The following is a 26,786-nucleotide window of genomic DNA, read 5'->3' as shown; positions in this document are numbered from 1 at the left end:
GTGGAACCTCGGGAGGCCAATAATCTAACCTAACCAGCAGATAGATGGTATATTGACGCTCAGAGTAAGTGTGCTGCTGGACCCATCTTTATACCCATAGGGGCCCGTATCTTCTTTCTTATCTAAGATGCCAAATTGTGTTGGTCCGTCTTTGTGATGCCAGTTCTTACAAGGAGTTTCAACTTAATTTACACTTGCAAGAGAGATAACTAAATTGTGAGTACTAGACATTCTTTACTGGGCGGGAGATTCCTCCCTCTGTGGACAAGTGTGTGATCTTATCAATATGGATTTCAGTCAAGGGCACTCCTCAGCAGCCTCTTGGTCAGCGATTAGCTCGATCACCATCATATCTCTGCTTACAGTTGTCTAGGGTCACTGTGAGCTAGCATATCCGGGCCTCCTGTCACAGCTTCAAAGACTATGCTGATTTTACTGCTCTGTGTGTGCCCTGTATACTCCAGGCAAGCAAGATGGATGTTACAGGTGGGAGTTCCTGTCTGGCTACAATATGCAAGTGTGTGAGACAGCAGTGGGGAACCTGCAACCCTACAACACATGCTGTATATGGTTCTTTAGGATTAATCACTAGTGGGCCACCAGATGGTTTGTTTACCTAACCATCTGCATGCATAGAGCCCCACGGCTCTCAGTGCCTGTGGTTCCGTTTTACTCCATCTCAAATTAAGATTTGGTTCACAGTGGTCCAAGCATTAGTCACCACCAAAATGAACTACTGTAATTTGTATATCCAGGGCTGCTGATGGAAGCAATGAGGATGTCTATCATTTCTATGCACACTTCATTCCTGGGGTACAGTCCCTCTGTGGCTCCCAGTCTTTATCCTTTGCCATTTTCAGGATTTAGTTGCATGGTTGTGTTGATTGAGCTGCGTCTTGTGTCCGTAACTGGTGCTGTGCTAACAGCTGTGTGACATAGTTCTTCTCAAAGTCATGGACACCCACCCTTAAGGCATGGCAGAATATAATGTGGTAAGTTGCCAGTTGCTTGAATGTGTCAGGAATATTCATATTGTGCAGATTTTGTTAATTTTTTGAAACTTTTCTACTGCCCTTCATGCTTATGGCTGCCAGATCTTAGTCGGGAATATAAAATTTGTTTTCATAGAGCAGGTCTCAGGCATACAAATTACCTGACTAGACCATGACAGCTGAGCACAATTCAAATGAACCTTGACACCTCGCACCAAGTCTACTCTTTTGGACACCTGATTCCAGCATTTGATGCCTAGAAGTTATTGTAAGAGTTGTGAATAGAAATGGTCAAGGTTTTTAATGTGCCTAGTCTGCACTGATTCCTGCAGCTTCCTTTAGCTGGGAATGGTGAACCACAGCCACTGAGCACTTCAAATGGCCACACCTGTGGACACTCAAGTAAACAATCCATCTAACAGCCCACCAGTGTTTAACCCTGATGACCCACATGTGGCTGACATGTTGGAGGCTCCTCACCCCTTATCTAATACCTGTGTGTTTCTATATACTCAATTATGTAAGTCACAGAATAGTATAAAAGTCTCAAAGGGATGTAGATCATACAAAACAATAAGCATCTGAAATTGCAAAATCCCTTAATTTCTATCTCAGCCTTCCATTGTGAGTCATTGGAGAACTATCTGAGTCCAGAACACAGGAAGGGTATCCTCTCACAATGAAGTCTGTTGCATGCTAGCTGATCTGTCTTCTCATGGAAAATATTATCTAGCTTCTGTGACTTTTCTCTCTCTTGCACCACATTTCATTGTCCTGTCTGTCCAGTGTTTTAGCGAGTTTCTTTCTTTAAGACCTCCTAGACACTTTGCCTCTTTTGTTCATAGTAAACTGGTTTCCCAGGATACAGTTCACCCCTTGTCCTTGACATGTGCACCTGAATAGGATATTTGAGATTTAAGCATTTCTCTATGGTGTATACATGCTAGAAGGCCTATCAGTATTGGTGGAGCCACATACTGGAAGGCATTCATGATACAGCTGTTTTCATATTACAATTTGCAGTATAAATTAGAGCTCTAATCGTGTAGATCTAGCCACAGTTTATCACATATGGAACTTTGTGATCTGATGTTGTCATACAAAGACTAACATGTTACTGAACTAGCGAATCACACAGTAACCTCTTTATGTAACTGGGTGTCAGGTTGTAAGATCCTGTTCTGTTCCCTTACTCAGGTAGCTGGAATATTAAAAAGGTCCATCAATGGCTATGAACCAGCTTGGCAGAGATGGTGCCCCAAGCTTCTGTTCACTAGAAACTAGGAATGGGCAACAGGGGATGGATAACTTGATGATTGTCAGTTCTTTTAATATCCTGTGAGGCACCTGGCATTGGTCACTGTTGAAAGACAGGATAATGGGCTAGATGGTCCTTAGGTTTGATCTAGCATGGCCGTTTCTATGTGCCATCATGCATGTTATAAAAATAATGAAGTCTTAATGATGTTAGACCTAGTTGCAGCATTGTCTTTTTGCCGCTAAATCGTCTCTGTGGAATGGGAAGACTGCCAATTGTTTGTGTCATTTCTACAGTATTCAGAATAATGAGGCTCCTACTGTACTTAAGTTCCTCAGAGATTTTGCAGTTAATCAATGTTTGCATAATATTTTGAAGATGTAAAGCAATATCAATAGTTAAGTTTTAAGTATTATTACTGAATTTGAGTAACAATACTTGACGAATAATAAATATTAATTCGAAACTCAAGTGCTTTTAAATCTAAGGAATATTAAGTATTGGGACATTAAAGTATAGTAAATTAAATGAACATTTACCTTGTGTAATGAGCAAAAATCATGTCTATTGTATTCTTTATTCTCAATTCATGTTCTTTGGGAGTTGTTGAAACAGCGATTTTTTCCCCCAATGAAATGAGCTAAGAGCTATTTCCCTTTATTAGATTATCTATATTTTCTGGGAAACATCTCTCATTTTTCAGTGGACATGAAAGTGTTTGTGAAAATGTTTTATCTTCAGATAAATGGCTTTATATAGTCATAGGTGTAGAAACTAGGAGAATGGGAGGCACTGCAATACCTGTGAGCTACTGGCCTAGCACATGGGCCCCTGCTGCAGCTGCACACATTGGGTGTTTGGCCCCATGCACTGGGTTCTTTGCCACCACACCATGTGCTGGGGGAGGGGTGTCTTCTACTAGCCCTGTGTGCTGGGGTCCCAGTTAGAGTCTCAGACACTGCGGGGCCACAGAGTCTCTAGTGCACAGAGTGGTAGCTGAAAATCCAGCACGTGGGATCCTGGCTGCTGGCTCTGCATGCTAGGGCTTGGTCTTGCTCTTGGTCTTAGCTGAGAGTGGGGGTGGACAGAGGAAGGGGGGTCCAGTACCCCTACTTCTAAAAAAGTTCCCACACCACTACATACTATATACAGAAAATGCATCTCTGTAATTCTGTGCTTGAAGCGGGAAGAGATGAAGCAATGCAGATGTATGTAGCAACAAAGAGAACTGTCAAATGAAGGAAAGACACGTAAGGGTGATTTCCCCACTCTTACCCTTACATATTTGGGGGAGATCACTGACCTAACAATTACACTCTGCTGTTCCATTCACACCTATTGACAATACTGTTTTTTCTCTGATTCTCCCTGATGTCCAATCTTTAATCAAAGACGTTCAAATATTATACTTTTCCAGAAAACTAATCTTATAAAACAACAATCACTGAAAATCAGACAGCAACATTATCATTTAGCACTTTTTCTGAAAAGGCCAATTTATATGTAAGGTTTTCAGTATGATATTTTCTCTCACATTCTACTAGAACATCTCAAATATTTATTGCTCTTGTTGCACAGAATGTATTTTATAAAGTATCAAAGTAACATAGAAAGACAGCTCCTATATGGGCGGGGGGAATTGTATCTTTCTCAATTCAGCTTTCTTGTCTGCTGAAGCTTTTTTGCCAATTTTCAGATCAAGGCACATTTCATTGTCAAGTTATATTGCTCTGAACTCTGGTATACTGCAACATAAAGGATATGGTGAAACAACCCCCCAAAAAGTGTATAGGTATCTTCTGTCAATGTGTATATTATATATGGGTGTTTAATGTTTTTTAATTACTGTTGTGACAAAGTCAAACCAGAGGGCTGCAGAGTCCCACCAGAGTGGGAAAAGGTAGCCCTAGAAGGGTAAAAAGCCAATTTCCCTCTTAATCAGAGATGAGTTACTGAAGGTCAAGCAGAAGCAGCTGACAAGAGGTTGTCTCAGGCAGAGTAGGATCAGCTGGGACAGGGCTATCTTGGATCAGATAGGGTCATCTGATTCCACTTCAGGCCTGCCTGAGACCTTTTAAAGCCCCCCACCCTTTTTGGATGGAGGAGAAGAGAAAGGTATATTGAAAATCAACAGCTATTGAGCTAAACAACAGCAGGGCGGATAGGGGGTGTTTTACCCGAGGTCCTTCCCGAGAAGGAGAAAGGTGGGGAAGCTGGCAAAGGAAAGAGGGGCTCTTGCCATGCTGTGTATTAATTGGTAAAGGCAATATCAGCATAGAAAGAGCAGAAAATTTTCTTATTGATGTTATGAAACTTGCCTTATGTTGTGATGCTTCCTTCTGGATCATGGAATTCTAGAAACCAGAGACAGTGACATCCTTATTCTCTTTCTGATAAAATTAAAATAGATAGCTGCTATTATTCCATGATTGTTTTTGACTGTGCAGTTCTGGAGGTGTTACAGAGTAGTAGTTCTTATTCTCTTATATTACATCATACACTGAGAAAATCTGGTTTGACATGCTGAAAGTCAGAATACTCTTTCAGAATAAATACTTACTTTGATGGCTCTTTACAGTTTGCATTTCAGGGGCTAAATATCACAGTTCCTTTTGCTTCTTTCTCTTTTTTTTGTCCAAAATCAATGTAAAGACACCCACTTTCTTCCATCAATTCTGGACCAGGCTCTGTGTCCCTTCTATTGAGTTTGAAAAGCTGTCAAAGGAAAAACGTTTTAGAAGTTTGATTGTATTAATTCTGTAGATTGAGTGGTATTGCTCAAGGTCCAAATGATTCCAGGGCTCTTGAAACAGCCATTCATGTCAGGTTGTTAGGAAATAGCAGAGAAGATGGCAGTGTGGGTCCTTAGATCCTACTGGGTAGAAGAGAAGCACCACTGCAGGGAAGGTAGGAAAAAAGGAGAGAAAGTGACACAAGGGCACAGCTACAAAGATAAGCTCTGGAAAACAAGTGAAGTAGAATTTATACATTCTGTCTGGGTCATACCTTTTGAAAAAGAATCCTGATGTTCTTTAATTGAGTGTATTTTTTAAAATGCCATTTTTGCCTTCATAATGACCTTGCAAAAATAATCAATTTGGGGATTTTTTGTTATTTTCTTAAAAACAAAAAAGAATGCTGATAATTGTTAAAAATAGAAAATACATACAAATACATACAAAGTTACAGGACTATTAAGTTTGCACACTCAAGCAGTCAAAAATTAAGAAATGATATTTTAAAAACCCTTAATTTAGTTTCTTGCATTTGCATCATGCATTTTGCAAGTCTCTTTTTTCCCCAAAGCATAGACATTCTGTGGTTTCTTAATGAAATTGTTTTAATATTTTTAAGATAGTCAAAATAATGTGTTTTCATTCTAAGAAATGACTGAAACATGTTAGCTCAAACATCCCCAAAAACTGAGTTTATGGCAGATACCCAATAGTGGAAATTTCAGTCTGAATGGTCAAAGTTTGGCAAAGTAATAAGCAACTGACAAAATAGGTCATTAGAAAGCATCTGACCAATTTAACTATGGATGTTGCTAACTGTGCTGCTACCTGCTGGCAGAGTGTTGCTTTACCTAATCCACATATGGGCAGTTTGGTTTGCTAGAGAATGATGCAACTGCAATAGCTGATTCAAAGAGTATTAATGGGTATGTAATCAGTCATTTGACCACAGATCTCTATTTCAGAATTCAGATCTATGCCCCATCTTCATACTCACAGAGATGCTATACTCTGTCCTTCACTACTCTGGAAAACATTTCTAGAAGGAAGTCTTAGGAGTTGCCATGATGGAGCAAGATCAACAGTCAGCTTTGGAATCCTTGAGCGTTATGCTGGAAAATTTAAAAAAGATCAAACACCAACATCTTCACATAGGCAGTATTGAATAATAGGAACTGGAAGATGATCTGGGAGTCTACACTGAGGGGCAAATTGTAAAATCCTAAATAAGTAGACCCAGTTAGTATTTTTGGCCTTTCTCAAAGCTCTCAGCAAAAGTCAGCTGGGTTGCAGACTCTTGCATGCATTTGACAGTGTACATATGGTACAACTGGCATTTGTGTCTGCCTTTGCGAAGGATGCACTTGCTCCAACAAATTGCCCTCAGGCTCCTCTTCACTTGAGGTAGGCTGCTGTTCTCACACAGTTTTGGCTGGTGGTAGCAGTGCTGGTGATTTAGGTGGTGATTTGCTACTATGGTGATTTTTGTTGTTATGTAAAGACGTCAACAGCTAACCATCTGCTAGCATATCGCACACATTGCCCAATCCAAATGCCCTAAAATTTTAGGACATTGAGCTCCATACTTTCTGGGTATAAAAATATTTAGCCTCTTTCAGGATTTATTTTTAAGAGTAAATTTAGCAATTGGAGAAAACATGCCAACAGTTCAAGTGTAAGGATTTCAGGGATGATACAGATTTATTCATTAGTGTTTGAATCAACCTCAACTTGTGGATTTATATGAACCTTGCGGAAAAACTTGCCAGTTGTCTTCACTGGCCACTTGAATTTCCACAAGAACACTGACGATCTCATGTAAGAAATCAGTGCTTCTTGCGGAAATACTATGCTGCTCCCATTCGGGCAAAAGTCCTTCTGCGCGAAAGCTTTTGCACAAAAGGGTCAGTGTAGACAGCTCAGATTTGTTTTGCGCAAAAAAGCCCCGATCACGACGCTCTTTGTGCCAATCTAGACGCTCTTTTCTGCAAATGCTTTTAATGGAAAACTTTTCCGTTAAAAGCATTTGCGGAAAATCATGCCAGTCTAGATGTAGTCTCAGTGTTACAGGCAGAATAGTGATAGAAATGTAGCCGTGTTAGTCTGGGGTAGTTGAAGCAAAATGCAGGACAATGTAGCACTTTAAAGACTAACAAGATGGTTTATTAGATGATGAGCTTTCGTGGGCCAGACCCACTTCCTCAGATCAAATAGTGGAAGAAAGTAGTCACAACCATATATACCAAAGGATACAATTTAAAAAAAAATGAACAAATATGAAAAGGACAAATCACATTGCAGAACAGAAGGGGGGTGCGGGGGGGTGGGAAGGGGGAGGAAGGAAGGTAAGTGTCTGTGAATTGCTGATATTAAAGGTAGGGAGAGTGGGATGTTTGTGAGTTAATGGTATTACAGGTGATAATTGGGGAAACTGTCTTGGTAATGGGTGAGAAAGTTCAAAGACTTGTTAAGTCCTTGTTGGTAAGTGTCGAATTTTAACATGAATGACAGTTCAGAGGATTCCCTTTCAAGTGCAGATGTAAAAGGTCTTTGTAGCAGAATGCAGGTGGCTAAGTCATTTAGAGAGTGTCCTTTCTGGTTAAAGTGGCTGTTTTCTCTTTGTGATCTTGTCTGATATCTGTTTTGTGGGCATTAATCCTTTGGCGAAGTGTCTGAGATGTTTGTCCAACGTACATAGCAGACGGACACGTTCGGCACATGATAGCGTAGATTATATTTCTGGATGCGCAGGAATATGTGTTCTTGATCTTATAACTCACTTGGTTAGGTCCAATAATGGTATCAGCAGAATGAATATGTGGACAAAGCTGGCAACGGGGTTTGTTGCAAGGGAAGGTACCAGGGTTGGTATTAGTGTGGTATGTCCTGTGGTGGTTAGTAAGAATCATCTTGAGGTTAGGTGGTTGTCTATAGGAGACTATGGGTCTGTCTCCCAGAGCCTCTTTGAGTATGGTATCCTGTTCCAATATAGGCTGTAGTTTATTGATAATGTGTTGGACAGGTTTAAGTTGGGGGTTGTAGGTGATGACAAGTGGTGTTCTATTGTTGGTTTTCTTGGGTCTGTCTTGAAGTAGATGGTTTCTAGGTATTCGTCTGGCTCTTTCAATTTGCTTTTTTGTTTCTCTGGGTGGGTAGTTGAGATTTATAAATGCTTGGTAGAGATCCTGAAGCTTCTGGTCTCTGTCAGTGGGGTTAGAGCAGATGCGGTTGTATCGAAGGGCTTGGCTATAAACGATGGATCGTGTGGTGTGTTCTGGATGGGAGCTGGATGCATGTAGGTAACTGTATGAGTCAGTGGGTTTTCTGTAGAGAGTGGTGTCTAATTTTCCATTGTTGATTTGTACGGTGGTGTCCAGGAAGTGGATCTCTCGTGTAGAATGGTCCAGGCTGAGGTTGATGGTGGGGTGTAGGTTGTTGAAATCTCTGTGGAATATCTCCAGTGTTTCTTGGCCATGTGTCCAGATCATAAAGATGTCATCGATGTACCGTAGGTAGAGGAGGGGTGAAAGGGGACGGGAGTTGAGGAAACGTTGTTCTAGGTCAGCCATAAAGATGTTAGCATACTGTGGGGCCATGCGTGTACCCATGGCTGTGCCGCTGATCTGGAGGTATAAGTTGTTCTCAAACCGGAAATAATTGTGGGTGAGAACAAAGTTACATAGGTCTGCTATCAGGTTGGCAGTAGTGTCCTCTGGGATAGTGTTTCTAATTGCTTGTAATCCGTCTTCATGTGGGATGTTGGTATATAGAGCTGGGTTACGTACAAGATAGGGACTGTAGGTTTGTTCTTAAGTTGAATCTGTATGTAAGTCGGAACTGGCATCCAGATTCAGCCACTGCTGAAACTGACCAGCGGCTGACTACAGAAAGCCCGAGGCAGAGTTGCTCTGCCCCGGGCTTCCTGGAATGAGCCTCTGATCAGTTTCAACAGGCTGAATCTGGACGCCAGTTCTTACATACAGATTCAACTTAAGAACCCCAGGCGTCCCCAAATGAGCTGCTACTGAAACTGATCAGCGGCTGCTTCCAGGAAGCCCGGGGCAGAGCAACTCTGCCTTGGGCTTCCTGTAGTCAGCGCTGGTCAGTTTCAGCAGTGGCTGACTTGGGGACTCCTGGGGCAGAGCAGCTTGGGTGCTGCTGGGTTGCTCCAGTAGCGCCGCTCCTCGGCGCTACTGGACCAACCCAGCAGCACCCAAGCTGCTCTGCCCCAGACGTCCTGATTCAGCCACTGCTGAAACTGACCAGCAGTGGCTGAATCAGGACGCTTGGGGCAGAGCAGCTGGGGTGCTGCCGGGTTGGTCCAGTAGCGCCCAGAGCAGCGCTACGGGACCAACCGGCAGCGCTCCAGCTGCTGTACCACAGGCATCCGGAGCAAAGCCACGGAGCACTGGGGCAGCGGGACAGCCCAGACACGCCGCGGCTGTCCTGCTGCCCGCGTGCTCCGCGGCTTTGCTCCCCGTCTCCCTGGTCTGCTGGTGGCAAAAGACCAGCTTGGCTTAACAAGGAGATCTTGCACAATCTCAAAATAAAAAAGGAGTCTCATAAAAAATGGAAACTAGGACAAATAACAAAGGATGAATATAGGCAAGCAACACGGGAATGCAGGGGCAAGATTAGAAAGGCAAAGGCACAAAATGAGATCAAATTAGCTACAGGCATAAAGGGAAACAAGAAGACCTTTTATAAATACATTAAAAGCAAGAGGAAGACCAAGGACAGGGTAGGCCCACTGCTTAGTGAGGAGGGAGAAGCAGTAACAGGAAACTTGGAAATGGCGGAGATGCTCAATGACTTCTTTGTTTCGGTCTTCACCGAGAAGTCTGGAGGTGTGCCTAACGTAGTGAATACAAGCAGAGAGAGGGTAAGTTTAGAAGATAGGATACACAAAGAACAAGTTAAAAATCACTTAGGAAAGTTAGATGTCAGCAAGTCACCAGGTCCTGATGAAATGCATCCCAGGATACTCAAGGAGCTGATAGAGGAGGTATCTGAGCCTTTAGCTATGATCTTTGAAAAATCATGGCAGACAGGGGAGATTCCAGAAGACTGGAAAAGGGCAAATATTGTGCCCATCTATAAAAAGGGGAATAAGAACAACCCAGGAAACTATAGACCGGTCAGTTTAACGTCTGTCCCAGGGAAGATAATGGAGCAGGTAATTAAGGAAATCATATGCAAACACTTGGAAGGTAATAAAGTGATAGGGAATAGCCAGCATGGGTTTGTGAAGAACAAGTCATGCCAAACTAATCTGATAGCTTTCTTTGATAAGATAACGAGCCTTGTGGATAAGGGAGAAGCGGTGGATGTCATATACCTAGACTTTAGTAAGGCATTTGATACGGTCTCGCATGATATTCTTATTGATAAACTAGGCAAATATAACTTAGATAGGGCCACGATAAGGTGGGTGCATAATTGGCTGGATAACCGTAGTCAGAGAGTGGTTGTTAACGGTTCTAAATCCTGCTGGAAAGGGATAACAAGTGGAGTTCCTCAAGGGTCTGTTTTGGGACCCATACTGTTCAATATCTTCATCAATGATGTAGATATTGGGATAGAGAGTACGCTTATTAAGTTTGCAGATGATACCAAACTGGGTGGGGTTGCGACTTCTTTGGAGGATAGGGACATAATTCAGAATGACCTTAGCAAGTTAGAGAAATGGTCGGAGGTAAACAGGATGAGGTTTAATAAAGAGAAATGCAAAGTGCTCCACTTAGGAAGGAACAATCCGTTCCATACATACAAGATGGGAAGCGACTGTCTAGGAAGGAGCATGGCGGAAAGGGATCTAGGGGTCATAGTGGACCACAAGTTGAATATGAGTCAACAGTGTGATGCTGTTGCAAAAAAAGCAAATATGATTCTAGGTTGTATCAACAGGTGTGTTGTAAGCAAAACTCGTGAAGTCATTCTGCCGCTCTACTCTGCACTAGTTAGGCCTCAGCTGGAGTACTGTGTCCAGTTCTGGGCGCCACATTTCAAGAAAGATGTGGAGAAATTGGAAAGGGTACAGAGAAGAGCGACAAGAATGATTAAAGGTTTAGAGAACATGACCTATGAAGCCAGGCTTCATGAACTGGGCTTGTTTAGTTTGGAAAAAAGAAGATTAAGGGGGGACATGATAGCGGCTTTCAAATATCTAAAAGGGTGTCACAAGGAGGAAGGAGAAAATTTGTTCCTCTTGGTTTCTGAGGACAGGACAAGGAGTAATGGGCTTAAAGTGCAGCAGGGGAGGTTTAGATTGGACATTAGGAAAAAATTCCTAACTGTCAGGGTGGTCAAATATTGGAATAAATTGCCAAGGGAGGTGGTGGAATCTCCCTCTCTGGAGATATTTAAGAACAGGTTGGATAGACATCTGTCAGGGATGGTGTAGACGGAGCTTGATCCTGCCTTGAGGGCGGGGGGCTGGACTCGATGACCTCTCGAGGTCCCTTCCAGTCCTATGATTCTATGATTCTATGATTTGGGCTTGTCAAAAAGCAATACCTGAAGAACTTAAATAGTGTACCCCTGAAAAATAAATAAATTATAAATGTATTGATATATTATACAGGGAATTAAATAGTCAGTTGTAAATTGAATTTTTAAATAATCTTTATATGACACTAAACATTATTGCTGATTCTGTTTTGCTGGTAAACTTTCTGCAAATAGCTATCTGTAACATTTGATCTGTGGCCCCAAATTCCATTCTATTTGGGTTTTATAAATAATGAAGAGTAAATGGGGCATTATTTTAAGTATTTAGGTCTTAGTTTTTTATACTAGATAAGCAAAGATCTCTGCATTTTAAAACATGAGGATAATAAGTTTTAAAAATATTTTGTGACATTCCTATATTAATTATTTCCTTTTGGCCATTAATATAGATAGTTATCACCAATATAGTCTTTGGTATCGATTAATGTTTCCATGATATTCCATCTTTAGAATAATTTTGTTTATATGAATGTGAGAGAATACTTCAACATCTTCTTACGAAACAGAAAAGTTTAATCTTCAGTATGAAATCCTACTAGTAATCACTACGGATATAATTTCCAGCTGTGTCAGCAGGAAAGTAAATGTCACTCAAACATTTTTCCACCCTGTGGCCCAGAAAACAAAATGGCTGCCAGTGTAAGTTGGGACACCTTAGTAAGCTTTCTTATATTGCTCTGTGACAGAGTGGATTAGGCCCGAAGTCCCCTGCTAGAGGTTGGTGGCCTTGCTGCCTTCTGCCCTAGGGAAAAAAGCAGGAGATGAGTCTCCCAGGCAAGCTAGAGTGGCTACTTTTGCTAAAGCCAACGAGGGCCCAGCAAGCTGGTTAAAAAAAAAAAAAAAAAAAAAAAAAAAACTACTGAGCCAGGGCCTGTCAGTTCTTTGCTGGAGCTTAACCCAGTCAGACATCGGGACTGAGTGGGAAGACAGCTGCACCTCAGACAGCTCAGAGCATGAGCTGGATTTCAGATCTGGCAACTAAAGCCCAGATCTGGCAGCTAAAGCCCAGGTCTGGTAGCTGTGTGGTAGACTACAACAAATTGCAGAACCCTGGCCAGGGTGCAGTGAGAACTTGACCTAAATCCCCTGATAGAGCTCTATGGTGCAGCCTCTTGGGCACGTAACCCAGGGAGTGAGAGAGCAGTCAACAGCAGGGACACTTAATGAGCAATTGCTACTTCAAGGGTCCCTGAGTTGGGACCCAGAGGACTGAGCCCCCTTAACCACCCAGCAGCTACAAAAACAGAATAAGAAGCAGTCTGATCCCAGACAACTGACTGGAAATGCCATCTTTGGACACCCCTATTCCCAGAGCCATTTGGAGTGGAGGAGCTTGTGGACACCTGCCCACAGCCACAAAGGGACACTTGCGAGAAGGTGAACCCCTTTATGTGCCCCTCTAGAAACTGTTACACCAGAGAAAATTCCTAAAGTGCAATATGCTTTAACCATGAGCCCAACAAGCAACTTCTGGGGACCTGAAAGTTATTGACAGGGAGCTATGCCATAGTTGTACCAATTGAGGATTCTATCAGGCTAGGAGAGTCTCAATTGCAACTTTAGGACATGTTTAAGGTTCTTTAAGGTATAAAATGCAATAACGTAGGCCAGATATTGGCCCAAATGTTTATTTTTATAGAAATTTGGCACATAATTCTCAGTAAGTGCTGGCCTTAAAATTAAGGTGTGTCAGGGTCGGTAGAGTACAACTACTTTGCCTTCTTAACTCTTCAGCTTGGGCTGTCTCTCACAACAGCAAATATCTCCAATAGCTGTTGTCCCTCAGCAAGTTGCATGCAAAGATACACCTACCTACATTGAAAAAATGCTTTCTAAGATATTGATGAACTCACAGAGGGAAACATCAGCATATCTCCTGGTTTTCTTCTGATGCCACCATCTTTATGTTATATCCTCATCACATCTCAGGGAAGATGTTGGCCCAAATATGTCTTAATGGGCTTTGCTGAGGCATAGTGTTGAGTAGTCCTTGTTGTCTGGAACTTGTTCAAGTGGCTTTTACAGAACAGCAAATCTCTTGTTTAGATTTCCCTGCTTATCAATGGGCATTTAACACCCACCTGTGTGTACAGTACCATCTCTTTAGTTACCGGAGAACTAACAGTGGGCAACTCCCAAATTCAATATATATTTCAGTAACAGCCATAAAGCAAATTTTCATAATATCATACACAATAACAATGCGCATATTTTGTCAGAACAGTGAGTTTCTACTGATCATAGCCATTCATATAGTATCTTACACAGCATGCCATGGATGAAATTTCACAACCATATACAAATGATAAATGTGGGCGTTACAAAACACTTCTTTGAGGTTCAGTGCAACACACTGTCTATACTTTCTGGACATCATACATCACATGATACTTCATAAGAGGTGAAGTTTATCTGGATGTCCAAAAAATGTCCTTCTGCTTCCTGCGAGAGGTGACTGCCTACGAGAGGTGGGTGTATTTCAGGTGGTGCAATTATGGTCTTCTGTAGTGACTGTTCTAGTAAAAAGCTGCATAGCAGTTTCTGTTACTGCAATTAAAAAAAAAACAAAAAACCTAACAGTGTGAAGTTCAGATCTTGACACAAGCTTTTATTACTGTGACAGAGAATGAGTGAACAATACCTAGGGCAATGGGGCCCAAGGTCTTTACTTGTTCTTGTAACATATTAGTTAAATAGCAGTAAATGAGGAGTTCAAGTCAATGGTGGGAAGTGATTTTGTAGCTGTCGAGGAATTTGTGAAAGTCTTTTTAGTACTTTTTGAGTCACTGGGAAGTGAAAATATATAATGTTCCTGATGTAAAGAATTCCTCACTCACTTAAAACATATAAGAGATCAAGGTGTAAGCAGACTTGCCTAGTGGCCGCAGCTGGCTGGGGTCCACAAGTCAGAGATGAGAGCTGGTGAGCATAGGTCAGAATAATCAGTAGAACTGTGTTAAATGAGCAAGAGTTGTGGTCAAAATCAGGCCAGGGTCAGAAACTAGAGATCAGAGATAGTACCAAGCTGGAATTGGGAGGCAGGGATCAGGGTCAGTCAGGTTAGAGCTGGAGGCCAGAAATCAAAGGAGGTGGTATGATAGTTAGAAGACAAGGGTATCATGGGGCTGGGATGAGGTGAGGCCTGGAATCAGAGCAGGCTCATAATCATTGTTATTGCCCAGGCAACTTCCTCAGGTATCCTCCAAGGTTAAATAAGGTGGTTGCAGGCCTCTGACTGTCAGGCTGCTGTTGTTATGGATCCCGGAGAGTACTTTTTCAGTTTCTATTCTTCACAGTGCTCCCTGGCTGTTGTTTAGTACAGTTTTGCAGTAGCAGTGTGGGTCCATCAGCTGCTCTGTGTTTTGGTCATAAGAATGGTGACACTGGTCAGAAAAATTGTCCATGTAATCCAGGATCTGTCTTCTGACTAGTCTATGCTAGGTGCTTCTGAGGGAATGAACAGAAGTGGGAATCATCAATGTATTCATCCCCTGTCACTTTTTCCCAGTTTCTGGAAAACAGAGGTTAGGGACACAATCTCTTTCCATTCTGACTAATAGTCATTGATGGATATATCCTCCATGCATTTATCTAGTTCTTTTTTATCTCTGTTAGTGCCTGGACTTCAATGTCCCCTGGCAAAGAGTTCCATGAGTGGTGCATTATGTGAAGAAGTATTTTCCTTGTGTCGTTTAAACCTGCTGCCTCTTGTTACAACTATATTGAAAACATTGGACTTCAGAAATGTTATATAGATATCCAGCACCTGACATGCTTGGAATCCAGCTGTACACATATGATCAGCAACTACTTATTTTTGTTTTGATAATCATACCTTAGTTAAAGTAAAACTACTTGGTTAGAAAATGTATTTTGTCATAACAAATGAAATGGTGTTCTGAACATGTTCAGGAGACAGTATCCTTTAGTCTGTGGACATACATATTAATCATGTATTATTCAGGCATGTGCAGCTATTAACCAGTCCTGTACAGAGACTCCAATAGGAGCTGAGGGTTCCTCATAATGTGGACTCAGGCTAAGTGTACATAGATTGGCTCAAGGAACTAATAAAAGTCCACTAACAAAACTGCATAGATTATTATCCTTGTTTTATGAACAACTCCAGATTTACCCTAATTTGTTAATCTAAGACATTTGATTATAACATTAATCTATATGAATGCCAAAACAGAGAATGTGGTGGTGGGCAGCTTCTTATCCCTACAACGATTAAGTGTTGAGTCCTGCATGGACCAGTCCTGACCTCTTCAGTACACCTAGAAATATCTTAACAAAATGTCCTGGGGAAGTTGAGACCCATAAACACTTTCCTAACAATATATGACAGCAACTAGCATATGTGGAAGTTATGTGATTATTAAAGGCAGCCATACTATTTCATGTTGCTTTATATCGTTAGAGTGCCTGGTATTCATTTGTCTGAAGTGCTGCAATGACAGAACATTTTATTGTTCCATAGATAGAATTTGAAGGATTTAAGTAATTGCTAGAAAGTCATTTAAAACAAAATATCAGGAATCGGTTCATATCACATTTATATTTGTCCTTTTGGAAGAAATATCTGAATACCTGTATTAATTTTATTTGTATTTTGCTGTAAGTTGATTTGTATTCCTTTTTTAACAAATATTTTGACAGGATTTACAGGTCAGTTTTGTGAAGTAAACCTTGATGATTGCCTGTCACAACCTTGTGGAGTCCTCAGCATTTGCCAAGATGAATTGGATGGCTTCCTTTGTTTCTGTGCACCTGGTTTCATAGGTGGGTCCAGCCCAACAGTATTTGAAAGCTAATGATGAATATGAAAGACAATGGATGTACATTAGTAAATGACTTTTCCTTGAAGACGTGCATCAAGGTCTTGACTGGAGTGTGCATGGGTTAACATCTGTCCTTGAGCAGAGACTAAGTAGTCCTAAACCACAGAAAATAAGGCAATTCAGGACTAATAAAATATAATTTAGCAGTGTGAGTCTGATCAGGTGAAAGCAGCCTCTGCTTACAGGCACACAAGCCTACCTACCCTGTTGTAGATTCTACAAACTGCAGGAGTGTATTCCACTTCAATAGCTAGTCTTTGATACCAATCTAGGCATTTTGGGTGGGATCCATGAAAGGACTTAGATATTGCAACAAGTACTGTCATAGTACTGAACGTTTTGGTGCCTAGAGAATTATAGGCAGAACACTGACATCCACAAAACCAAAACAGCTGTCCATCTCCCTGTACAAAGGAAAGGGAATGATAGCTGCCTTAGAATGGGATCATTTTATATCTAACCTATTGGTCCTCATCCTCACAGGAAACCTGCCTAGCAATTTAAAAGATGATCCCGCAAGATTAAATTGATAACCTTTCTAGACACTAAAAAACATGGTCTGAATGCAGACTGTGGATGTATAGTTTATAACAACTATCTGTAACCTAGTAACTCCTCGCTCCTCACATCAGCTGCCTCCCCCACCTTTTCTCCCCCATGACATAAAGGTTGTTAAGGGCCCCCTTCATTTTGAATGGTCCCTTGAAATATGTATTCAGTTCTTATGAACTGTACTCAAAAATCTTCTTTAAGAATTCCATACCTTTCCTAGATTTCTAGGTAACCTGTCCCAGTGCTTAAGTATCCTTATAGTTTAGAAAGTTTTTCCTCTGCTGAAAGCTAAACTACATTCTTCTTGTCTTACCCTAGTGAACATGAAAAAAAAGAATGTTCCTTACTGTAACTGACTCTTCATGATGGTCTGTATGTGTAACATTCTGTATATATGATCCTCTCCCCCTGCCCCACAGCTCAGTCATGGATCACGATTCAGAGAGAGCAGCAAAGGAACTTAGTGTAATTGAGATTGTTGGTCTCAGGAGTAGGGGCAGGAAAGCAGGCAGAGCACATGTGCTGTCCTAATGGATCAAGCTGGTAAAAAAAATTGTTCTCCTCTGAGGCACACACACACCAAGGCTATGTCCACACTGCAGAGCTTTTGTGGAAAACCAGCCATTTTTGTGGAAAAACTTATGGAGCATCCATACTACAAGCCCGTTCTTTCACATTAAAAAGCATAGTAAAGTGTAAGAACACAGGGCTTTTTGAGCAAGAGTTATTCCTCTCCCCTTGAGGAATAAGCCTTTTTGCACAAGAGCTCTTGTGGACAGACAACAAGGATTTCTTGAGCAAACACCCCTATGGCTAAAATGGCCATCAGAGCTTTCTTGAGCAAGAGAGCATCCACACCGCCATGGATGCTCTAGTGCAAAAGCACATGGCAGTGTGGATGAACTCTTGCGCAAATGTGGATGCTTCAGAGGGCTTTCTTTCCTATGGGAAAAAGCACAGATGCTCTGATGGCCGTTCGGTGAATGGCCATCAGAGCTTTCTTGCACAAGAGCATCGATGCAGTGTGGACACTGTCTTGCACAAAAACACATCACTTTTGTGATGTATTTGAGGTGTGGAAGTGCTCTTGTGCAAGACATTTTTGCACAAAAACTATCGCGAAAATGGCTTCTTGCACAAGAAGCCTGCAATGTCGATGTAGCCATTATTCTTGTAGAACGGTCAAACACCAAACCTCAGTATTATCAGAATATATGAGAGTATGAGAATGGCCATGCTGGGTCAGACCAATGGTTCAAATGGCCCAGTATCCTGTCTTCTGACAGTTGCCAGATGCTTCAGAGGGAATTAACTGACTAGGACAATTATTGAGTGATGCATCCTTTGTTATTCTGTCCAAGCATCTAATAGAGACTTAGGTAATCACAGAAGATGAAATTGCACTTCTAACCATGTTGGTTAATAGCCAAAGAAGGGCCTATGCTCTGTTAAAAAGCAAAATATTTATCTTAACCTAGTGATAATGTTGGGCCTTCACAACATCCCTTGCCAAATTAGTTCCATGAATGACTGTGCTTTGTGTATGTGTATGTGTGTGTGTGTGTGTGGGGAGGGGGGGAGACCTATGTTTTCTTTGGTTTTAAACCTGCTGCTTATTAATTTCATTCCATGATACCTTGTTCATGTGTTTTATAATGAGGCAAATAATGCTTCCCTATTCACTTACTTCATACCAGTCATGATTTTATGGACCACTAACATATCCCCACTTAGTCATTTCTTTTTCAGGAACAGCTCATCTTTTCAATCTCTCCTCAGATGGAAGCTGTTTGAATCCCCTAATCATTTTTATTGCTCACCTTTGTACTTTTTTCCAATTCAAATACATATCTTTTTTTTAAAATGGGGTGTCCTGCGGTTCGCAGTGGCTCACAGCTTCGATTGCACACCTTGGGTCCCTTTGCCAGAAGATAAGGGCAAACACTCCAAAGTGATGCTATGTTGCACAATTAGATTTCATTAAGCCAGTAACAAATTTGAACTCCTTGATCACTTATACCAGTCTTTCCATGGAACCAAAGACAATCTCGTTATACTCTTCAGTCATCTTGTCATTCATCCAAACTAGATAGTGTGATAAAAGGTACTTAAATATTGAATCACAGCAAATCAGGTGTTTTTCCAGTCCCAAGAGTTTAGTTACTTAACCCAGATCAACTGATTCCCCAGAACTTTCACCAAAAATAACACTGGACACCATTTCAATAGTAAATTAAGTAAAGATTTGTTAGCTAAGTAAAGGAAATGAGAGTGATTGAGAAGATAAACAGGTTAGACACAGTCTGGCATTCCAAATGGTAGCAGTGTGCATTATTTTGCTTTTTATCAATACAGGACTTCATCTGCAGTTTTCTTGTCCAAAGTTTTCTGAGATCATTTTGTAAATCTTGGCAGTCTATGTTGGACTTAACTATCTTGAGTAATTTTGTATCCTCTGCAATTTTGCCACATAGTTGTTTATCTCTGGTTCATAACTTTTATCATTTATGACTAAGTTGAACAGTACTGGTGCCTCTACAGATCACTGGGGGACACTGCTAATTTACTGAACTTACCTTTCTCATAGTGTAGCCTTAGAATAAGAGTGGACTGAGGTGATTTAGGTTAGGCTAGGACTACATTACATTCAAAGGTCAGCTTAAAGTACACAATTCCAGCTACATGTAAAATGTGGCTGAAGTTGACTAATCTTAATCTCAGCTTTGGCACCGTCCTCACAGCAGGAGATCGAAAGGAAAAATTCTCCTGTTGACTTCCCTTACACCTTATAAGGAGTAGGAGTCTGGGTGTTGATGGGGGGCTCTTTGTGCATTTGGTTTAGCAGGTCTTTACTAGATCTTCTAAATCAAATGCCAGAAGATCGACTGCCACAGTGTCGATCTTTTATATAGTCTTAGTATATTTCAAAAGTGTCTGCATGGGTAGTCAGCATTGAGAAGCCATACTAACAGTTGCTGTGGGCTTTTCCTCATTCCCCTCACTCCCCACACATTGACAAGTTCTAAATCACTGCTGAAGTTTTCATCCAGCCATTTTAAATTTTCACTAACAGAAAATCAGAGTTCTCTCTTCTGTTTGCACTGATTTAGTGGAAATACTTGTACAGCTTTTGCCCCATTGTACCCTTTTTGCCTCCTACAAACTTGTTTCATAATTATCTCGGGTGAAAAATAAGAAATATCTTATAAAGAGTCAGAAAGACTAAGGTTTGGAACCATGTTAACCTATCTTCTTGCTTACGTATATGACAAGATGTGGTTTTAGAGATGTCCTTTATCTTTGACACAAACCTATAATATACATATCTATTCTAGTGTATCAATAGTTATTTTTTCCTGGATATCTAATATTGCCTTTGAACATCAGTTTATATGGGGAAAACTATGCTACCTACATCCTTGGCCATAATGGAGAACTTCCAAAGTAATTTCCAATTAAAACATTCTGAGTATATATAACAAATTATAAACTTCTTTTCTTATGCAGTGAAACCAAAGATGTAATGCCCTTAAACAAAACAAAATACATAACCTTATTCTTGGGTCAACAGATCTTTAAAACAACACAAACATTGTTGTCATTTTCTTCTTAGGTAGCATCATAGAAATATCTGATTCCTGCCTTTTGAGCAAAAAGTAAAATTGAAATTGGAAACGCATTGGTAAAATTTCTCTGTACATAACCTTGGTTATTAGGTTTTGTAATTTCTCATTGCACTGGTGACTCACCAGAGACATATTTCTAATGAAGTGAATACTTTGTTTATTTGCAGGTAATAACTGTGAGATTGAGGTGGATGAGTGTCTAAGTGACCCCTGTCACAATGATGCCACATGTGTTGATCATTTTAATGCCTTCAGTTGCCTGTGTTCTGATGGATTTCAAGGTAACAATAAAATTTTTAGAACAATATGATTTTTGACAATTATGTGGGTTGGTATTACAACATTTTTAGAAGTTAATACCTAGATGATAATTTTACATATTCATTTTCACTTTATCTGAAGTTTTAAATATGCAAATTCTGTATGAATACATCCTGAATACTATTACCTTGCTTTGCTGTCATAGCATCCCATGGATGAGTGCTTATTTTTGTCTGGCGGCTTAGTTGTTATAAATGGATTGGGGGGAGCAATGACATTTGGCATGCAATGTGCATTATTTCCTTTAAATGTTTAAATGTGCTGGCAGGCTGGATGTAATTGGTTAATACTGTAATCTTTTGTTGTGGTAGAAAGCTTTATTCTCAGTGCTTAGATGTAATTGATTTCAGCAGTGAGGTGGTGTATGATTAATCAAGTATATTTATTAGTATCTGCCATTATTCGCCTCTTTTAGTTCATATTAGGAATTCAAAATGCATACATTTTCTTAGCTCAAACTTCCTGAAATGACACTGGTCCTTAGATTTGCTAAAATACCAGTGTAACAGACATTTCAAATATAGGTCAAACTCTTAGTTTTTGATAGTCACTTGGGGATACTCCCCCACAAAAATATAATTTTACTATTACTTGTTAGAAGAGATTTAAACTTTCAGGAGTTCTAAAGTTGTCATCTTTCATTTTATTTTTTCTTAAATGACAAGAAATTAATTCCTTTCTGAAATAATTACTCTTTAATTACCTATGGTGATATACTTATTAATTATGTTCCAGACTGTGATATAACCTTTTTTTTGCCTACATCAAATTTCTTCTTTCATTTTGTGAGAGTTTACTTATTGCCTTATGAAGAACAGAAGGAAGATTTCCCTTCATGTCACAGTGAATGCATTCTATTATATTTCAGTGTCATTTGCTTTCTATTTTTTTATATTGATATGAATTGGTAAGGAAATTGCCTGCCTTAAGTCATAAGAATCAATTCAGTGACAGTGAAGACTAGGTTTTTAGGTCTTTATTGGAAAAATCGATGCATAACTCAAAATAAAATATCAGAATACTGTTTTAGAGGCACAGATTCAAGCTATAATGTTTCTCTCAGAAAAAAACTCTGTATGTGAACAATTTTAAATAATACATAATTTATATTGAAATGTAGGTGCTATAAAATATTTCCCTTTCCCTGCACTCTCCCTTCAATGTATAGGCACAACTTGTGAAGTAAACATAAATGAATGTCACTCATCACCTTGTCTCCACAATGCAACCTGTGAAGACCTTATCAGTGGATATGAATGCATCTGTCTACCTGGCTTTACTGGTGAGTGGCAGCAATAGAGAATCTAGTTTTCTATGGGAAAGTAGCCCACAAAGTGTCCATTAAGACATTATTGACTAATTTGCCAGTGCTTCCTTTTCATTTCTTTTTATCTACCCAAGCCTAATGTTTCATTTGCATTCCAGCAAACTGGAACACTGGCTCCATCTGTAAACTAAACAGTGGAAGATAAATTGGGTCACATCTAAACAGACTTTGAATGCTTCCACACCTAGGAAAGATTAGTCAGTGTTTAGTAATTCAAAAAGAAGCTGTGTTTTGTGGTGAGGTGAAATAAATGGACCCTGACACTAATACATGTGGGGATCTTCTTTGCCTGATCTCAGGCTCGCTTCTCATGGCAAGTTGTTTGTGATTCTTAAAGTATAAATTAAAGAAGTCTAAATTGACACTTCTGTGTCTTACTAATCTCAACATCTTTTCAAAGGTGCAAGATGTGAAACAGATATAGATGAGTGTGCCTCATTTCCCTGCAAGAATGGAGCCACCTGCATTGACCAACCTGGTAATTACTTCTGCCAATGTGTAGCTCCATTTAAAGGTAATGAACACTGAGGGAGAGGGGAAAGCAAACATAATTAACTTTAGAAAGCATTTGTGTCACTTGTCTGAACTCATTTCACTCTTCTAACAGTGTTATTAGTCCTTCATTTTCTCAAACAGAACTTTTAAATAGACCAGCCTATTATCCCTTAGACTGCAACCAATGTGAAATAAATATTGTTTATGCAACCACTAAAAGAGTTTTGTTATGAATCAGAATGGATTCTATAAAATCACTTAACTAGAAAAATAAGGTTCTGCACCGAAGAGGAAATTAAGGGAAAATAGCAACTGAGTAGTCTTGGAAATCATAGGTTTTTTTTCCTCTTTTTAATTTTTTTTCTAATGTGATTACCCATGAACTTCTAAAATATTTTGCACATTCATGGCATTATGTTCACATTCATGAATTACTTCAATATTTCTGTTGAAGATTTTAAGGAAAATGTTTTTAATTTTCACAGTATAATGGGATGACCTTTTCCTGAGAATTTCTTGTTTTATTTTTATTTTAACAACATTTTGACAAAAATTATAATGACAGTATCTGATATTAAAGATCTCCACCAAGCAAATAACATAGAAGCTGTTCATAATGTGATGGTTGTAATGGTTTGTTTGTGTATGGTACCATAGCCCTCTGGTGGAAAGAATATAAGCTCAAGTCCATGATTGTCACATTCAGATGGCTGCCATGCAAACTGTATCTCGCCACATGCTTATTCGTATCTGAATTGATTTGGAAAAGATTTCTATTTCACAGAATACTTGAACTGGAAAGGACCTCAAGAGGTCATTGAGTCCAGTCTCCTGCCGTCATGGCATGACCAAGCACCATCTACACCATCCTTGATTGATGCCTATCTGACCTGCTCTTAAATATCTCCAGTGATGGAAATTCCACAACTTCTCTAGGCAATTTATTCCAATGTTTAACCACCCTGATGGTTAGGTAGTTTTTCTTCATGTCCAATCCAAACCTCCCTTGCTGCAATTTAAGCCCATGGCTGGCTTGTCCTATCATCAGAGGTCAAAAACATTTTTTTCTCCCTTCACCTTCATCCAGCTTTTTCTCCTTGATGCCCTTTTGTCATTGTCATAATTTCCCCACAAGAGGTTGTCCAGGAGAGTTCCAAAAAGTAAAGGATTTGGTTCCCTTAGGCTACATCTAGACTATGCGGGAGATTGGAAAGAGGATATGCAAATTCCACAGGAATTTGCATATCTTCTTCCAGTCTCGCTTTTAAAGCAGAGGTTTACATGGCTTTTCAAAAAAGCGGGGTGGCTGCCGACTACTTTCTTTTTCGAAAGTGAGATAGGAAGAAGATAAGATATGTAAATTCCATGGGATTTTGCATATCCTCTTTCAAATCTTCTGCCTAGTCTAGACGAGCCCTTAGCTCCCCTTGCTTTTCTTTCTTTCTTGAAAGCAGGCAAAATGGCAAGAGGTACATACTTTGAATCCAATTTACTTCCTTTCTTTCCATTTTTATTTCCTCTTGTACGTATTTAAATATATTGGCTTCTGATTAGTATACCAGGAAGTTTGAGAAATTTCGAATTAGTGTCTTTATGTCTTCTTGTATTTTGTTATTTTCCTCATATCTTAATATAGAGAGTTCATAAAAGCATTAAAATAGACTGTTTCTTGAATCATTTTGTCTTGTAAGCTCATGGTAATTAAGGCTTTATTCACTGATGCTTAGCAGCCCCTTTGCTGTAATAACTTCAGCTTTAGGATCCAGGAAGCAATGGATTTATACTCAGAGGAATACTCTTTGAGACTGGATTGACCAAATTTAATTCATTCTTGATCCTGTGCTGAATTCAACTCTACCACAGAGATGAACTGAGCACTATGGTTCAGTTGTGCAGACCTTAGAAGTGTGTGTGGCGGGGGGGGGGGGAGGGGAAGGGGAACATTGTGGAAACAGCTAAAATGCTAACAACTTCCAGTTAATAGCAACATTTTGCTGGCAACCAATCCCATTACATGCTTTTTGTTAATATGATTCAGATATTGTCAATGGCATGACACTTACTGAGAACTTTCCTGGAAGAAAGGACCCAGACACAGTAAGGTTTGTATGGCTGCAGCCAGCAAAGGTAGCACAGAGACATGGCTTCTCTGACTTCATTCCCCCCAGCTTGAGTGCCCACAGTATTGGGTATGTCCCAGTGACTCCTTCCCTGGCTACAGCCCTGCAAACCTGTCCGCTCAGGGGCCACTCGGGAGGTTAGAGACGGGGGTGATTGCATCTCTTCCCAGTGGGGAAGCTCTGCCAGAGTCTCAGCACTGTAAACTGGGAGATGAGGCTATGGGCAGGACAGGAGCAGGGATGAAGCCTAGGTGACAGTCTTCAATCTGGGGGCCCATGGAACTGCACTCTTCATTGCTGCTACATCTCATAGTGAATTCTCCCAGTTGGTAGGGAGTCCTGTGGATCTCTGTGGGTATCCAGCATCTCCATTTCTCTGCTGCCTGGCCCCCTTGGAAAGCTCCAACATCTAGGTTGTAGCCCCTCACCTCTCTGGTACTTAGCTCATAAGCTAGGTTTGCAAGGCTGCATCCAGGAAAGGCATGTCCCAGGGCTTCCTTTCCCATCTACTGCTCTACAGGCCTACCTCCTGCTTATTGGTGCTTCACAATGGTAACTTTATTGCTGGCATTCATGTGGTTGCTGATAAGTGAAGTCTACTGTATATTTAATGTCTCTCCTGATATGACCAATAATAACTTAGCTATGCCTAAAATCTTCACAGCTGTAAAGTCTGATATATCAGTTGTCCTATATGGTTAGGAGACAAGGGCTGGAACTTTTCTGTGGAAAACCTGGAGTCTCCCCTTTATAAAAGTATCATATCCTGCTTTTAATCCATGATATGTTGGACTTCAAAATCATAACACTTTGGTCTAGAAAAGCTATTTATTGGATCAGAACTAAATCATCTTTTGAATGAGTAATCTGAAATGGGGAATGGATTTCAAATTTGTGGAGGAAAAGGGAGATATTTCTATTTCCTTTTTCCTTTTTTAAAAATAACTGCTTTGTTCATTAGGACTGTTAGAATGAGTCCTGGCATTTAGGGCTTAGGTTATAGGCATATTACAAACTTCACAAGCATGTAGTAAATGTATCTATCTTTATGCTCTCTCATTTATCATCTAAATATCCACTCCCTATATATAATGTGTGTTTGTGAGAGTTCCCTGAAAAGAATGGTGATTCCTCCTACTCTTCCTAAATATGGATTCCTCCCCTTTTCAAATTATCCGAATCCAAAGCCAAGAGATCAGATAACTTGTAGTTTTCTGTTTGCTTTTTTTTTTAAAAAAAATCTTCTCTTTTGTACTCTAATTCTCTGGAGTAGTATAAATCACCCACGTACTTGTTGTAGCCCAGATCTGGACATCTCTATTTACTTCCCATCACACAATGCAATTTGATATTCTCTCCCCATATAAACCTTTGACCTGGGAACACATCTAGATTGGTGTCTTCTGCCAGGTTCCAGTATATGAATCATTACAAATGTGCAATTGTTTGGGGGATTCTTTGTTTTCCTTTCATCCATAAAGTGCATCATTGAAAGATAGTTGAAATTAGTAGTAGAATCCTGAGGGTCCAGGAAAATATGGCCAAATTGAAATTGTTTCTGATAATTTATATATTGAAGTATATAAACAGGCTTATCAGTAAAGTTATGAGGTTGATTCCATTTCAATATCCTAACAGAGTAGTTATTCTAATAAACTCTTCGGTTATATTTACTCCACAACTGTAGTACTTCTATAATAGAATCGCTATTATTATAGAAGAGGTATCAAATGTTTCAGAAGAGAAGAGCCATTGCAAGATGCACATACTAGACCATATCTCATTTGTGGATATTAACCATTTCAGTGAAGATAGTGTTACAGAGGCACACTGACTTGTGTTATTTAATTAAACTAAAAATCACACATGAACTAAGAATGTCAAAGTTAGAGTATTTTAGAATCCTGCTTGTCTTATTTTGCCTTGTAGTTAACACTCTGTTCCTTTCCTGCAGATGAGTCTTAGATGCACAATTGAGTGTATCCTCTTTACAGAGGGAAAGAAGA

General features: G+C 40.1%; 1 protein-coding gene across 1 annotated transcript in view; it reads left to right on the top strand.

Annotated features, from left to right (window-relative positions):
• The window catches only part of LOC112547815 (protein eyes shut homolog), a 302,929-nt gene that overhangs the window by 143,602 nt on the left and 132,541 nt on the right, over window positions 1-26,786 (top strand). Inside the window, exons 4-7 of the mRNA XM_075923696.1 lie at window positions 16,158-16,280; window positions 20,685-20,798; window positions 22,007-22,120; window positions 22,566-22,679. The gene's annotated coding sequence lies outside the window, so the exon portion shown is untranslated. The remainder of the gene's footprint in view (window positions 1-16,157; window positions 16,281-20,684; window positions 20,799-22,006; window positions 22,121-22,565; window positions 22,680-26,786) is intronic.

This window comes from Pelodiscus sinensis, chromosome 3 (genome assembly GCF_049634645.1).
Source record: "Pelodiscus sinensis isolate JC-2024 chromosome 3, ASM4963464v1, whole genome shotgun sequence".
Lineage (NCBI taxonomy): Eukaryota > Metazoa > Chordata > Testudines > Trionychidae > Pelodiscus > Pelodiscus sinensis.
Note: the sequence above shows the minus strand (reverse complement) of the source record. Positions and strands in the feature narration are given on the sequence as shown.